Here is a 17,212-nt window from a genome sequence, read left to right on the forward strand (position 1 = left end):
AGTTGGATGACCCGGAGGCTTGAGCAGGCAGCCATTTTCCCTGGGTTGAGTGAGACTGGCAAATGGCACCCCAGCCCACCTTGCTGCCATCACTATACACAAAGGGGTGGAAGTCAGGAGAAAACCCTGGAGCAGGTGACACTCCTCCAACCACCACTGTAGACTTGTCTTGTTCTCCAATGTCACCGGAACCAGAAATTCATAGTTCTGTGACAGTGGATCCCATAACTGCAGCAGGTGGTGCAGCAGAGGAAACAAATGTCAACGGCTCCAAGGAATGATGGCCAGTGTTGACGCCATCTCCCCTTGAGTGCACAACCAAGTCCTTACAGGAACAGTAGCCTGAACCAGCAGAGATTTCAAACGAGACATCAGTCTTATCCTTTGCTCGTCTGACAAAAGCACCTGCTCCAGATCCATCTGAAACACTGCCCCAATGAACTGGAACTTCCGTGAAGGGGACCAATGGGACTTCTCCAGGTTGAGAAGAAACCAGTGCTTCTCCAGGATTGCACAGACATGCTGGATATTTTCTTATGCCTTGGAGCATTGAGCCAATCATCCAGATATGAGAAAACCTGAATTCCTGTGGAATGAATAATACCCACCAGAGAAGCCAACTTGTTGAACACCCTGGAGGTGGAGGACAGCCTGAAGGGTAGCACCTTGAATTGGTAGTGGACGCCATCCACTGCAAACTGGAGGAACTGATGGGAATTTGGATGGATGGGGATGTGCAGGAATGCATCCTGTATATCCATGGAACACAAAAAATCCCCTAGATTTATCAACGGCATGATGGATTGGAGACACCATTTTGAATGACTGATGAGGAATGAATCTGTTCACTCGTTTGAAATCCAGCACAGGATGGAAAGCCTCTACAGGGTTTTGCACCAAAAATAGAATCAAGTAGAACCTCCGACTTTCCTCTACTGGGGGAACCAATGAAATTGCTTCCTTGTCCAACAGCAATTGAACACCCTCCAGCAGACTGCTTCTCCTCAGAGGGTTCTGCGGAACCAAGTGGTCCTGAAAAAGGGAGGCGGAGGAGAGACAAAGGGAATCTTTTAGCCACAGGACATGACCTTCAGAGCCCAAGCATCTGAAACAGTCATCTGCCAAACATGGCTGAAAGCCTGGAGTTGGCCTCCTACTGGCAGGGACATGGCATAGTCATGCCTTTGGAGGGGGCTGCGGATGGTTCTGGGTGGTGAAACTGGAGTGATGCTGGAACCTTGATTTATCGTAACCCAGGGCACCCCAGCCACAACCCCTGCCTTGAAAGGGCTGAGAGGAACCCCTGGTAGAGCTCTGACCAAAAGCTCTATGAAAGCCTTATAAATAGGGTGATCAAATTTTTACTCTCTAAAATCTTTTTCACCAGATCCTCCAGCTCCTGGCCAAACACTTTGGAACCAGAGAATGGTAATTTTAAAAGTACTGCCCTCTGAGCGGCATCTGTCTTCCATGAGCACATCCAGATATTCCAGCATGCCAAAAAAGTCGCCCAAGAAGCTGCAGCCGATGAACATAAACTGTCAAAAGAAATGTCTTAGAGATAATGGACCTGTTGCACTATTGCCCCAAGAAGAGAGGAACAATCAGACCCTTCGGCCATCTTTTCAGATAACACCTGAAAATCCCATAACAGAGACTGCACAGTGTACACAGAATAGGCATTAGCCTGGACTGAAAAGTTAGAAGCAGTATAAAATTGTTTCACAGCAGTCTCGATTTTCCTGTCCACAGGGTCAGAGGGAAGGGCATCCTCTGAGACGACCGACCCCTATGTAGAAAGACCTGCCACAAGGTTGTCAACTTCAACATTAGAAGGAAATACCTCCGAAACCCCTCCCAAAGGATACCGCTTCAACAAGAAATGAGGAAAGGATGGGCACTCCAAATCCTTCCATTCATTGGTCAACACTGTTTTGTCAGAGCTGTGCAAAGGCAGGAATTCTGGTTTAGGGCGATGAAACTGCACCAGAAAATCCTCTTCTGTAGAAGCTATCACAAGAGCAGAAAACCCCAAATTGTCCCTCATATAAGCCAGTACGTCCATTAAGTCTGTGCCTTGCACAAATCTCCCCTTGACATCCTCCTCACCATCATCTGGCAAGGGATCAGGGTCCAAGCGAGGGACCTTATGAGGCACTAGATCAGCCTCACTGGCCCTCATCACAGCCTCTACAGCTGCAGTAATCATAGTTTGCAACATCTCCATTGATGGAAGGGTTGAAGAAGGCCCAGCCTGCTCCTCCACATCCACAGCATTCTGCTCCATGTGCTCCACAATGCCAGTAACAAGCCCAGCACAAACTTCCTGCAGCTGGCTTTGTTGCCAAGCAATGCTGCCAAATCACATTGCAAAACTCGCAAGAAGATGCAAGGCAGCCATTAGTAAAATGGGCAAACTGCCCCACAGCAGAGAAGGAGCAAATGTGGTCTAACAACACGGAAACATGACAAAACAAGTGTGCAGACACTGTGCGCTATCTAAAACAAAAGGGCCACCTAGCGACCAAATCCCCGAGTGTGAGTACCGAACACCCAGCACTTCAGTAAGATGCTGTACAATACAAAAACCACTGTAGCAGGTTTTCCAAAAAAGAAAGAAAAAAAGATTCAAATGAGCAGCAAACACCCAGGAAAAAAAGCACAAAAAAACCCACCTACCTCGGCTGTCTGGAGTCAGGCATCAATTCGGGTCACAGAAACACAACAGAATGTGGTTAGGTGGGTGTAGGACGTTGGCTCTGTATGTACTATCTCAAAGTAAGAGATAGTGTGCACAGCGTCCAAGGGTTCCCCTTAGAGGTAAGATAGTGGCAAAATTAGATAACTCTAATGCTCTATTTTGTGGTAGGGTGGTCGAGCAGTAGGCTTATCAAAGGGTAGTGTTAAGCATTTGTTGTACATACACAGGCAATAAATGAAGAACAGACACTCAAAGACTTAACTCCAGGCCAATAGGTTTTATATAGAAAAATATATTTTCTTAATTTATTTTTAGAACCAAAAGTTCAAGATTTGAAGTAAATACATAAAATGCAAGGTACGCCACACAGGTAAGTTAGGAACTTTGAATTAGAGTGATAGCATACACAGTTTTAGTAAAAATGGCAGTAAGCTATTTTAAAAGTGGACACTGCAAAAATCAACAGTTCCTGGGGGAGGTAAGTAATGGTTAGTTTGTCAGGTAAGACACTTACAAATCTAAGTTACTGGGCAAAGGCAGCCCACCGTTGGGGGTTCAAGGCAACCCCAAAGTTACCACACCAGCAGCACAGGGCCGGTCAGGTGCAGAGGTCAAAGAGGTGCCCAAAACACATAGGTGCCTATGGAGAACAGGGGTGCTCCGGTTCCAGTCTGCGAGCAGGTAAGTACCCGTGTCCTCGGAGGGCAGACCACAGGGGTTTTGTAGAGTACTGGGGGGGGGGGTAAGGACACAAGTAGGCACACAAAACACACCCTCAGCAGCACAGGGGCAGCTGGGTGCAGTGTGCAAAGCAGGCGTCGGGTTTTGTATTAGAAACAATGGAGGGACCTGGGGGTCACTCTACCGGTGCAGGCAGGGTACAGGGGGGCTTCTCGGGCCAGCCACCGACTGGGCTAGGCAGATGGTTGCCTGATGGTCACTCCTGCACTGAGGTTCGGTTCCTTCTGGTCCGGGGGGGCTGCAGGTGCAGTGCTTGGTCCAGGCGTCGGGTTCCATGTTACAGGCAGTTGCAGTCAGGGGAGCCTATGGATTCTCTCTGCATGCGTCGCTGTGGAGGTCCAGGGGGGTCGTCTCGGACTACTCACAAGGTCACAGTCACCTGAGAGTCCTCCCTGTAGTGTTGGTTCTCAGGAGCTCGAGCCGGGGGCATCGGGTGCAGAGGGTGAAGTCTCACGCTTCCGGCGGGAACAGTGAGGTCTTTCAAAGTTGTAAGAAAGTTACAGAGTTGTTGCTGTTTTTGAACAGAGCTGCTGTTCACAGGAGTTTCTTGGTCCTTTGGTTCAGGTCAGTCCATTGAGGCTTCAGAAGTCGCTGGTGCCTGTCGGATGCGTCGCTGTTGCAGTTTTCTTCGGGTCAGGAGACAGGCCGGTAGGGCTGGGGCCAAAGCAGTTGTCGTCTCCGTCGTCTCTGCAGGGCTTTCAGGTCAGCAGTCCTTCTTCTTGTTTCAGGTTGCAGCAATCTGATTTCCTGGGTTCTGGGGTGCCCCTAAATACTAAATATAGGGGTGTGTTTAGGTCTGGGGGGCAGTAGCCTGTCAGGATTCACAGGTGGCGCGGCCTCTCACAGGCCCCCTACGGCGACCTTCCTGCTAATGTGCGTGCCTGCTACGTTCTCTCTTGCAGCAGGCCATGCCTTCTATGCCATCCTGTGGCAAATCACATCTGCCTGGAGGCAGTGCTAGATGGTGGATACGGGGCTCCCATTTCCATTCTGGGCCTGCATTTTCAGATGGGACTTCAATTCCCAGCAACCTTCACGGGCGGCCATGTTGGGGTGTGGCTGGTCTATAAATACCAGCCACACCCGGTTTCCATCGCTTATTATTCTGGAACCTCCCTGTGGGTAAGACCTTCTCTGTTTCCTCCTGTCATCTGACAAGGGATTCTCTTAAAGCGAGTGGACGGACTCGATTCTGGTGAGTTCGTTCCGACTGGGCCTCCCCCACCGGCCTTTGCAATTCTTTCTTGTGAACCTTGCTACTTTGTTTCCGCTCCTCCCTTGACTCTCGGAGGCGAGCAGCTTTGACAGTTGCTATAATTACCGGAGTTGTTTAATTTTCTTCAGCTGGCATTCCTCTCTGAATATCGATACAGCATTGAGATTCTTGATTATTGGAGAAACAAACTTGTACAATGTGGAAATGCTATTTATGTGTTAACGGACTCCCATCATGATGAGATGTTATTTGGGTGTTATTAGGAAAAAACAATACCGCTACTTATTTAGAGTGAATGTTTTATTTTATGTGTTTTGAGGAGATCGTGAACAACTCTAAGTCAGAGTGTTATTTGTTAAAAATGTTGATTGCCCAAATATTATATAAAGGATTGTAGTGTTCCTTCTTGAGCTCCTGGCATATGCTCTCTGGAAGGATTTCAGTGACAGTAATTCAGAGCAGTTGTTTTGGTCTGGAGTGCCATGATCTGGGTTTAAGCTGTTTTTTTTTTTTTTTAGGAAATTTGTTTCTGCAGCGAATTTGTTAATTCCACATTACGAGCAAGAGTGCTTTCTTGCATGACGTTTATACATATGATTATTGTTACTGTTGTTTTTCTTTGTACTTAAATTCCTTTTTAGGTCTCCCTCCTGGCTGTTCCTTTCCTGCTTTCCCTTCCCTCCGCCTGGCCTCTCCAATCTTCAGCGCCATTAAGGCATCTGAGTTGGTGCTGCCTGGAGGTGGGCCCTTGATTAGCGATGCGCAGATCCCGAGGAATTGGGCCGTGACATACTCAATGGCTACTGTCCTGGTGGGTGGCTACACCCTCTTTGTGCCTTCTCCCTGAGGGGAGGGGGGCACATCCCTAATCCTACTGGGGGAATCCTCAAATCTCAAGATGGAGGATTTCTAATGGCAGGGGTCACCTCATCTCAGGACACCTTAAGGGCTGTCCTGACTGGTGGGTGACTCCTCCTTGTTTTTCTCATTATCTCCTCCAGCCTTGCCGCAAAAAGTGGGGGCCGTGGCCGGAGGGGCGGGCATCTCCACTAGCTGGGATGCCCTGGGGTGCTGTAACAAAAGGCTTGAGCCGTTGAGGCTCACCGCCAGGTGTTACAGTTCCTGCAGGGGGAGGTGAGAAGCACCTTCACCCAGTACAGGCTTTGTTCCTGGCCACAGAGCAACAAAGGCACTCTCCCCATGTGGCCAGCAACTTGTCTGGTTGTGGCAGGCTGGCAGAAACTGGTCAGCCTAGCACTAGGAGTCAGACTGGTATTCAGGGGACATCTCTAAGATGCCCTCTGGGTGGATTTTACAATAAATTCCACACTGGCATCAGTGTGCATTTATTGTGCTGAGAAGTTTGATACCAAACTACCCAGATTTCAGTGTAGCCATTATGGAACTGTGGAGTTTGTGTTTGACCAACTCCCAGACCATATACTTTTTATGGCTACCCTGCACTTACAATGTCCAAGGTTTTGCTTAGACACTGTAGGGGAATAGCGCTCATGCAGGTGCTGGAGCCTGGTTAGCAGGATCCCAGCACACTTTCAATCATAACAGGCATAAGCAAAAGGCAAAAAAATCGAGGGGTAACCATGCCAAGGAGGCATTTCCTTACAGTGGGGCTTCCGGTGATATGGTGTAGTGGGATGGGGTTGCCATATTGGGCATATTTTCTGGCTGGTTAGGGTTATCAATATCTGTGGGAGTGGAGGACAGCTCATGCAGTAAGGACTGAGACGAAGAAGACGTACGAGGAGGTAATTAATTCTTGTTGGTAACAGAGAACCCCAATAATTGCATTACTTTTTATATCCTGACATTTTATGTCTTCTGACAATTCACTCTTAACATATAATTCATACATGTATACACAGTATGTAATTCCTACACCTTATAACACTCATTGTCTTAAGTAACATTTTCTGTACATTGATTTAAACACATTTATGATTTATTGTGTCTCTCTGTGTGAGATAAAGTACCCTGGCATCCTGTATTGGGATAAATCACGCTATAAAAGAACTAAATAAAAATACATTTGTAGGTGCTATTTAAATCATGATTAGGGTAATTACTCATACACAGAGATAAATCTTGCATTTCTACAGTGCATGTACATCTTACATAGGGGGTTGAACAATGTTGGTAACCTGCCTCCAAGTCATAGTTTCTCTAAAGTAGGTTCCCTTCATTGCATTGGCATCTTTGTGTTAGGCTCTAAATGGCTCCTAGCCACAAGGAACAAAAGAAGGGCTGATGGCCCTTTAAATCAGGCCTTTGTTTGTGCCCAGTTGGAAGTTAAAATAAGAATGCCCCCTGGATCCCTGAAGGTTGCTGCACTGAATGGAATGCAGACAATGCGCGGCGCTGCTGAATTATGTCCCAGAGTCAGAAAATGACACCAGAACAAATTCAGCACGTTTTCCTAGGTCGCCAGGAGCCCAGATCTGGCTGAGAAATAGGTGCTGGAACCAGGATCTGGCACAATCCTCCTCCTTTCCGGTATTGCTAATAACCATTTAGTTAACTACTGATTTTGAGTCGCAGAGTAGCATGCTACCCACCATAAAGCACCTCAGTGCCTCATCAGAGCTAGTACGCAATTCCACTATATGCAACATTCCCCTCACCATTCTACTCTGGGTGACATTCCTCTTTATGCAACATTCCTCTCCATGCAGCATTCATCTGCATGCAAGTTTCCTGTATGTACAGCATTTCACTCTAAGTAACATGCCACTTCATGTAACTTTTAATTCTGTGCATATTCAACTCCATTTAACATTTTACTCAATGTTCTAGTCTGTGTGACATTCCACTCTGTGCTTCATTTCACTACATTCATATGAATGCAGCATGCCTTTTCATGTAGCATTCCATTCCATGCAATGGTCCTCTCCATTTACCATTCCACTCTTTGCAACATTACACACTTTGGGTGCATTTGGCTCCACATGCCATACCTCTCTAAGGAACATGCCTATCCATACAGCATTCCTATGCTTGCAGCATTCCTCGTCTTACAACATTCCCTTTAAGTGCAACATTATTTTGGTGAAAAAATACCACCACATGGAGTGTTCCATTCCACTCCATATAACATATGTCTCCATGCAATATTCAACACTATGAAACATTTCTCTCCTTGTAACATTACCTCTACGTCACATACTCATTCCAGTCACTACTAATTGAGGTAAACTCCACCTCTAGAGACAGAAGAACTCCCAAAATTATGCCAATACACGTGCCACCCAACCCTACCAAAGTCCCATAGAAGAGCTGGCATTCCCAGCAGCCTCCTGTGGTTTTCTGACTCTGTTCAAGATCAGAACGTTGAAAAGTAGCCTAAGCTCAGCTGATGTTACCTCATGATCCCTTCCTGTTGGCCTCTGGGGGATACAGTAGCACAATGCAGTCACACCGCGCAAGGGAGCGGATGATATTGATCACTGCTTTTTTGGAATGCACACTATTTTGAGGTATGCCTTACTTAATCAGATGTTCAGGCATAAAGATTCCAGATGCTAAAGCCTCCCACAGAACTCCTCCTAGTTTTATATAATGAGCACAGTGGGCGACCAGCGCATTCCAAGTACGTGTATGAAGGTAGTATGCAAGTGCAATCTTTTTCTTTCATCTGGACATGTGGAGGCAGTTTGTGTGTGTCGAATAAGCTATTAAAACACAGTCGTGGCTGGTGAATGGGCAAAGTGGCGGGCGGTGGGTGGGGGGAGAAAAACAAAAATAAAAAAAATATTTAAAAAAAATTAAACTCACCTTAAGGTCACCGTCGCACTGCTGCCGCACTCCAGGCACAGGCTGCCAGCCTGCCCTGCGCTCATCATGACGCTGATCAGAGCATGATTGGCTGGAGAACTCGGGCTGGGCGCTCCAATGCAGACTGGGAGCCTGCGCTTGCTCTCTCCAACCCAGCAGCACAATGCCGGGTTGGAGAGAGCCCTTGTGCGCATGTGTGTTTGGCCAGCCCAAGACAGCCGGCCAAACATACATGCGCACTGAGGGGAGTGCTCTGTGCACGCCTCTCAGTGCTCGTCGCCCTCATAGCCCCGCCCCTTTAAAAATAAAACGATAATAAACACTGTTTATTATCATTCTATTTTTAAAGGTTTGCAGCTGCTGCTGGTGCTCCTCTGCCATAGCGGATGAGCGGCCCCTGTTAAAACATTCATTTTGGAACAACTAAACCTAGCAGGAGAGCAGCATCAGGATTAATCTGAGCAGCTTGGACTGCAACTCAGACACTGCCCTGGGGTCTGTGCAGTTTCTCCAGCCCAGCTATTCAACATAGCCAGGTTGGAGAAACCTTAGTGCACATGTGTGTTTGGTTGGCTTAAGACGGCCGGCCAAACACACATGCGCACTTTAGTGCACTCCATTCCACCTGCCCCCTTCCATGGCCCAGCACCACCCCTCCCTTCACATGCTGGCTGAGCCAGCAGCAGAAAAATAAAACGATAATGAAGTATTGTTTTATTTTTCTGCTGCTGGCTCTTAGCTGGGGGGGGGGGGGGGGGCACGCTCTACAAACACTGCAGAAAATACAAACTTGAAACTGGACATAGGTAAGGCAAATGCATAGGGAGAGGTGAGACAGATCAGAGCCAGTCTGGATGTTGTAAACCCTACAACAAATATCGTATATAAATATGAGAAACATTTGTGTTCCAATTTATTATATAATGTCACTGCACAGATTAACATTTAATAAAAGCAGTAGTTTATAAACATAAACTTAGATACATTCAGGAATCCACTCCCTTTCCTTACTATGTTGAGAACCAAGAGACAAATCAGTTTCCAGAAGAATAGAAAATGGCCCTTTGAAGTCCCTATTGAAAAAAGCCAATTTAGATCCATAGATGGTCAAGAACTACAGACCCATTGCTCTGCACCCTGCAGTCAGCAGAGTCACAGAGCATGTAATAGGGAAGCAACTGACTGCCTATTTAGAGGTACCATAAACTGTGGATCCCTGGAAACTTGATTTTTGGCCAGGCAGAGACACAGTCCCAGCATTGACCTTGGACATCTTAAGTCTAATTGAGGATCAAGGAGACTCTGCTGGACTGCTGTTAATAGATTTGTCTGCAGCCTTCAAAACCAGGCCATCACACTTTGTTGAATCGCCTTGTGGAAATTCGACTTGACAGATATGTGCTATCCTGGTTTCCCTTTTTCCATACTGAATGTGCTCAGTCAGCAGTTCTTTCCAAATTCCTTTCAGCAGGTAAAACAGTCAGTCCCTCATTGCTCCCATCTCTGATATTGTTTGGCATCTGGCAGTTAGTCAGATCATTGGGATTTATCTTTATGTACTATGCTGATTACATCTAGTTAATAGTCCACCTGGACATCAGCAAACTTGGCTGGTGAACCTCACTGGTGTTTGGCTTCTGTCCAGAAATGCCTTGCAACTAAATGGTAGTAAAACGGATATTGTCTTGATTAGCAACCACCTGCAGAGATTACTTGATTCTACGTGGCCCTCTTCCAGTTTCATCACCTAATGTCAAATCTTGCTATCCTTCTGTACTAACATCTAGCTTTAGACCCCCAGAAAAGTAGAGAGACATCAGTTTTTTTTCAACTCTGAGTGTGAAAAAAGACACTACCTTTTCATTCACCTCAATTCCTTCGGCAGATAGTAGCAGCCTCTTGAATGTATAGGCCAGACTATTGCAACCTGCTTTACTTGGGCCCCATCAGTGCACATGTCTACAGCTACAGACATTTAAAAACTTGGTGGTGAGACTAGTCTGTAGTCGTAAAGGATGAGATGCTGAATTATGGATTAAAATGGCCCTGCATAGGTTACCTGTCAAGCAGAGGGTGATGTAAAGACTTTTTTCTTTATGCACAAAGTACTTTACAGAGAAATCTCCTTTCATGCATCATTTCAAGCTTCATAAGCTTACTAGGGCCCTGCACGCTAACAAACAGCTACAATTCCAAATACCTCATGTAAGGATATCTAAATTTGGAAGGCAATCTCTTTTCCTTGCTTAGCGCCAAACTATGGAATGATCTTCCGTTAAGGTTTAAATCCATCTCTGGTCATGCCACATTTAGTAGAGTAATCAAAACATTTTTGTTTTCTTAGTCGAGCCATCTTTCTCGCTGCATTCCCTCTTCAGGTGTTCTTGTGCTTAGTATCAAAAGTATTGTTTGGTGAGCGTTGTGCTCAATAGGTTTTGTTTCATTCCCTCATTCACGAATTATGTAATTCAAGCAAACTATGGGCCTTATTTAGAGTTTGGCAGAGCGCTTACTCCGACACAACGGTGGTGGATATACCGTCCGGCGAAATATAAATCCCATATAATGGGATTTTTATTTAGGCAGAAGGGATATCCGTCACCACTGTGACAGAGTAACTCCTCTGCCAAACTTTAAATCAGGCTCTATGTGAGTTATTCTTCATAGTACACCATTAAAGTGTAAAGGAAAGGAAGATTTTATTTCTATGTAATGTTCAAATACAAAGGTATTTTTAAAATGCCTAAACAGTGGATATCACAGCGCTCAGAAAGCGGTGGGTTACCAGCCAGCATCAAAGTAACCTTGCCTCTTCTAAATTCTTTCCCCCTAGAAAAACTTTGGGTTGCAAGACTATGCTGCATCACCATTTTCCCTTCTTGACTCTCCCACTCAGAAAAGCTGGGTTACACATCTGCTTCAGAGCACCACACTCTCTTCCTTCTCTCCCCAAGTCCAGGAATGTAATATTCTGAATCACAGGATGGTGCAGCCGCTGCTCTCTTCCTGAACTGTGGGCTGAGAGTAAATAGTCTGAGCGGTGATGAATGAAGATTCTTCAATCAAGGTGGGTCTTGTAGGATTTTTCCGCATTAGTGACTCTGGCAGTGTAGGCTACAAAGGAGGAAAGAACATATTACATGTTATTTAAGATCTAAGCAAACTAACGCTTGACAAGTACTCTTGGACAATCTAATTCAAAGACATGTTTTAGTTATTTATATTCAATAGAGTTTCAATGTCAGGCACTTCATCATCAGAAAAAATATCAAAACCTCAGAGGTCAGTTTACTCACTACAACAAAAAGCACTAACATTTTGTGGGTACATTAAGTTGATGTCAATCCTGTTGTTATCTTAAACACCGTTCCAATTAAAATTGAGGAAGAGCATTGGGGCAAAGCCTTACATGAAAGTGCCACCTGAAAGTATTACAACTGCTGTCTTTTCTCCTTGAGACACTTTGCCCTCTTCTAGACATTTAAGGGATTTTACATCTCCATGAGAGGGAAATACAATGAAAAGAAAAACCAGAAGGACAACAGACGAAAACCTTTTAATGAAAAAAATGATATGGCAGGAGATTGGGTGCTGGAGTAGAAATATGGAAGGATAAGTGATCGCAGCCTTAGAAGTGATAGCTATAAAGATTAGTGATCAGGCTGTCAGAAACAGAACCTCAAAGAACAAACAACGGTAGTGCAGGAGAGACATGGTAATGTGGATGGCTTTAGAGGAGTGTGGATGTATGGCAAAAGGAGACAGATTAATGGAGATACCTCGAGAAAGGTTGATGTTTCAAGAGAAGTGAACATGGCGTGAGAAATGTTTATGCTGGAAGAGAAGTATTAACAATAGGAAAGTGTGGAGAGAAGTGTTGATGACTGGTGAGAAGTTCTGATGGCTGGAAAGGGATACTCATAACATTGCCTAGAGAGGAATGTTGGTGGCAGGAGACAAGTACTGATATGGATGGATCGAAAGTGGTGGTAAGTGTTCTTGACTGGCTAGAAGTGAGTTGATGGCTCAAAAGAGGTGTTGATGGCTATGGCTTGAGAGAGGTTTAGGTTGCTGGAGGCATGTGTGAATGAGGATGATCTGATAAGTGTTGATGGATAAAAGCAAGTAGTGACTTCTAGACTGATCTGTTGATGGCTAGAGAGATAGGTTAATGGCTAGATAGAATAGTTGATGACTGCAGAGAAGTGCTGATAGGGTTGACAGAGAAATGTTGACTGCAGAGAAGTCTAAATAGATATAGAGAAATGACGATGTGTGGGTTAAAGAGTTGATGGCTGTTGAGAAGTGTTGATGTGGATAGCTGCAGAGTAGTTCTTGTAGCTGGAGAGAAATGTGCCTGGTTTGCAAGAAGTGTTTATTGAGCTGGTTGGAGAGAAGTGTTGATGACTGGGTAGAAATGCTACTAAGGATGATGAGAGAGGCTACTTACTACATAGCCTAACACAGGCACACACTACTGTTGCTCTGGATAGGTAGTTATGAAATGAACTTAGTTCCCTTGGATGTTTCCAGAAATGTGACAACATTAATTTCTGGTTCGGTTTATCTTCATAATTGGACTGGAAATTCAGACTTTGGTATGAAAGTGTTGTGGGCTGTTAAGTGATCGTCGGTTACTCACAGTAGGAGAACTAGATAATGGAAATCCTCTAATTAAACTGTAAATAAATGCAGTAGCTTGAGTAGGATAGTGAAAAGCTGCATGAATTTAAATGTTATGCAAGATAGAGGGAAATTCTGACTGGAGAATAGACAGTGTTTGAAAGACGAAAGTACTGACTAGATTAGCAATATAAATTGGAGAATGATGAGAAGAGATGAGATTGGGGCTTAGGGGTCATGGAAGCCATCTGCTGACAACATCACTTGAAACTGGCAAGACCAGGGACTTTGAGGTTGGCTACAGAAACAATGCCCAGGGGCAGACCTCCTTTTAGGAGCAATTTAGGAACACCAGAGAAAGAGATCCCCAGCCTTCACAAACAGCGACAATGACAATATTAATCATCGAGATGAGAGCCAGCCTGTGGTGTAGCAGCACTTGAAATAAACTGCAGGATTCCTTTAGTTTAGGTACAATACAGGAAATGCTAATTAGACTAGGCTAATTATGGGTAAGGATAGGACAGTCTGTGGTCAGGAGAATGAACAATGTAATCCTCTGAATAAGAACCTGATGTCAGAGGACAAGATCATTTCAACCCCCGTTTGTGCATGGACAGTTATTAAAATCTGTGTGGATTTTACCACACCCAGTAGTTATCGGGTGTGATAAAGTACCCACCCATGCAGTTTACCCTAGGTACATTACCGCTAGAACAAACCTGCAAAGTTATCTACCTAGACATACAGATTTTGGTTTGGAAACCACCAACATCTACATGGTATCCCTTACTCTAAAGGGCTAAACAGATGTTAGGCGATAAACATTGTACCAAGTAAATACCAAACCCCAGTGTAAGGAATTACATTGGGTGTGACAATTATCCCCACGCCCTCTGAGCCATGTGAAATCATGTCCATAGACTAGGATGATGTCTAACTAGCAGTTCCATGACTGTGAAAGAGGACTCCTATCTCAATGATCCCATTTTTTCAAAGGAGGTAGAAGTTGGAATGATGGACTGGGTGGCTAATTTTATTCTTCAGAATGAGAAATGATGCATTGCTTAAAAGGAACTGTGTGAGGGAGAGATTTTAAGGTGGTTATAGAAGGAATAACAAGAAACAGTAAAAAGTGATTGGTGGAATGCTTCATTAATCTGGGCCACTGGTAATTACTTGGGCCGCATCCTAGTCCTTCATTTTTTGCCCACCATTTCACCTCAGCCTTGATCCTGCTTCACTAGGACCCGTTGAAGCCCAAACTGCTAAGCCAGGACATCTCTGAACCTGAACTTAAGCAACCCAAGACCGGTTTCAGCCAAAGGTGTGCCCAGACGTGGGTATGGTGCACACTGTGCTACTGGAACCAAGCTGCACCAGGCTGAAGAGGCCCAACAAGGCCAAAATCAGTCCTGGGTTGCATATGACTGGGTCCACTCTGAGGTGGCATGCTGGGGAAATAAAAGATGAGTTGGAACGCTATCCTGAATGATTGCCAGTTGTTATATTATTTGCAAGCATTCCTCTCATCACTTTCGTTTGTTTGAGAGAAAGAACCATACCTGGCTACAAGGAAGCGTGGAGACATCCAGCCCTATTTTTCAAGTGGTATTTTGTGTTCAACAAGGCAGAGAAGTACCAATTTAAAACACCTTCAGGTATTATTGCCATTTGTATGTGCATATTTAGAAAGAATAACTTGAATGTACCAGGAGATCTTTGTTGAGATTAACTCTCAGAGAATCTGCAGCTTTAACATAATTTTCTTTCCTTCATTATAGGAACTGGTAGTAGGCAAGATCCTAGCAGTAGCTATCATTCAAGTATGATGAAACGCATTTCATCACTTCCAATCTGCACTTTCATTTGTAGTGCAGATGTATTCAAGCAAGCTAATGATACAGAAGAGAAGGGTGACCACCAAGTCCTAAAGGCTATCGCTCAAAGCATCCAAACAGTGTTGAACACTCACTAATGTAATCTGAGGTGTTCATGCATTTAATTATTCAAACAATTAGGGTTACATTATGTGTATTTGTAAAATGCACATTCACACGCAATTTGATCCTGGTTTAAGCAGGTGTGCGTGTGCCTAGCCCTGCCTATGGTAGGTTGGTTAATTGAAAAGCCAGGTCTTCAGTTACTTGCGGAATTCAAGAAGGGAGAAGGAGGCTTTGATGTGGAGTAGGAGGCTGTTCCACACTTAGGATTGATGTGAGAGAATGCCGGTCCTCCTGATCTGGTTCTGTGATTGCGTGGGATGTGTGCGAGCAGGACTTCTGCAGAGCTGAAGTGTCTGGATGGTTGGTGGAAGGAGATGAACCTGTTCCGATGATTTTTACAGACTGACAAGACTAGATGCTTGTGAGGGCCTACTCATGAGTCCAAGTGTGTATATACGTGTAAGTAGGAGGATAGGAGGCACTGCCAACAGCAATGCTCTGGTACTATAAATGTGCGGCAATCAGCATCAAACTGATGCTAAGGAAGCAGGCAACTTACACTCACCTGAGTGTAAGAGCATCAGACTTGTAACTCCGATACTCAACAACATCTAATGGCAATGCAGTAAGGAATTACTATATCTATGTTCTCTTAGGAGAGGGGAGGAAAGGAACTGAGCATTCAAATCTCAACCCCTGTAGAGCAGTGGTTCCCAACCTGTGGTCATGGGACCACTGGGGGTCCGCAAAGCCTTCTCAGGGGGTCCGCGACTGCTTAGAAAATTAAAAAAGATTAACAAATATTGACAAATTAGCTCCCCAGCTTCCAGTAATGACTCAGGGGGGGGTCGCTGGATTCCAATGATGATTCAGTGGGGGTCCCTGGGTTCCATTAATGTTAAAGTGGGGGTCCACAGAAATCAAAAGGTTGGGAACCACTGCTATAGAGCAATCATACACGCTTTTATGCATTGATTCATGCATTCTTCTGGGATGGATCTGGACCAGTGTGGCCCAAACAGCACATCTAGTCCTACTCACCGTGAGGTCCCAGAGCAGTGAATGGCCCTCAGAGGTTTTGTACTTCATTTTGCACAAGCAATTTTCAGCCTCTCTGGCGACTATCTCCCAGTTGTATCCTTCGCCCAAATTCCCTGTAGGATCTGCTGGATCCAGTATAACAGGCCTGAAATGTAAGAATAGAAGGGTAAGAATATGTTTCACCAGAATAAGAAAACACTCCACTCCAACAGAGCTTCCAGGGTGGCATCATACCACAAAAAATATATATATACTATATTATATTATAATATATGTTTGCGGATCAAGGAAGGGAATTACAAAAAGGATGAGGCAACTACAGGAGGGATATAAGAAATAAAATTATCTAAAACTGTGGCAGCAGAAATGGAGAAAGAGAGGGTAAGGGCACAAACAACTGATCACAGAAAAAAATAAAAAAATAAAATAGCCTTTGACTGTGCCAGCAATGTTTGCAGGTATTTTACTGTTTACATTTTTGTTACAAATCTATTTCAGTGAAATACATTGACAGCAAAATAATTATTTCAAATGTGGTTCAAGCGATAAAACATGAATTGAAAACTTGAGCATGCAGGGGCCATTATCTCATGCACAGTTATTTAGACGACTGGAAATCAAGTAAATATTATAGCTATAAGACACATCTGTTCAGGCTGGTTGGGGGCCACAGACCTCAGACGGAACCACAGAGAAGTGAGGATTGTCATTTGTATAGAAAGAAAAAGAAAAATTGGCATTTTGAGGATTTTTTCAAACCAACATGTTAAACTTCGATGAAAACAACATTTCAGAGCAGGACATTGGAGTTACTTATTTTTCAGCAAATCTATTTAAGTGGAGGTAATTTCAGAGAGCGTACGTTTCTACGAAGTACATTCTCTGAAAACTCATAGACCTACTTGGGCCGGTTACATTTCAAGTAGATCTATGGAAATGTTAATTTCTAAAAATCAGAGTCTTGCAAGTTGCAGTTTGATGCCCTTTGAGCTAGAGATTACGGCGGTACATACAATATAGTTTGTGATTGAGTTAAAACATGCAGCCTGGCACACTTCTTTGGGCTCTTTAACCTACTTGTGGATTAATTGTGAAAGTACAGACCTGGGTTTGGCCAGCTGAGCTCTGATGAACTTTGCCAACACTCTGTTGTCC

Source organism: Pleurodeles waltl, chromosome 11 (assembly GCF_031143425.1).
Source record: "Pleurodeles waltl isolate 20211129_DDA chromosome 11, aPleWal1.hap1.20221129, whole genome shotgun sequence".
Lineage (NCBI taxonomy): Eukaryota > Metazoa > Chordata > Amphibia > Caudata > Salamandridae > Pleurodeles > Pleurodeles waltl.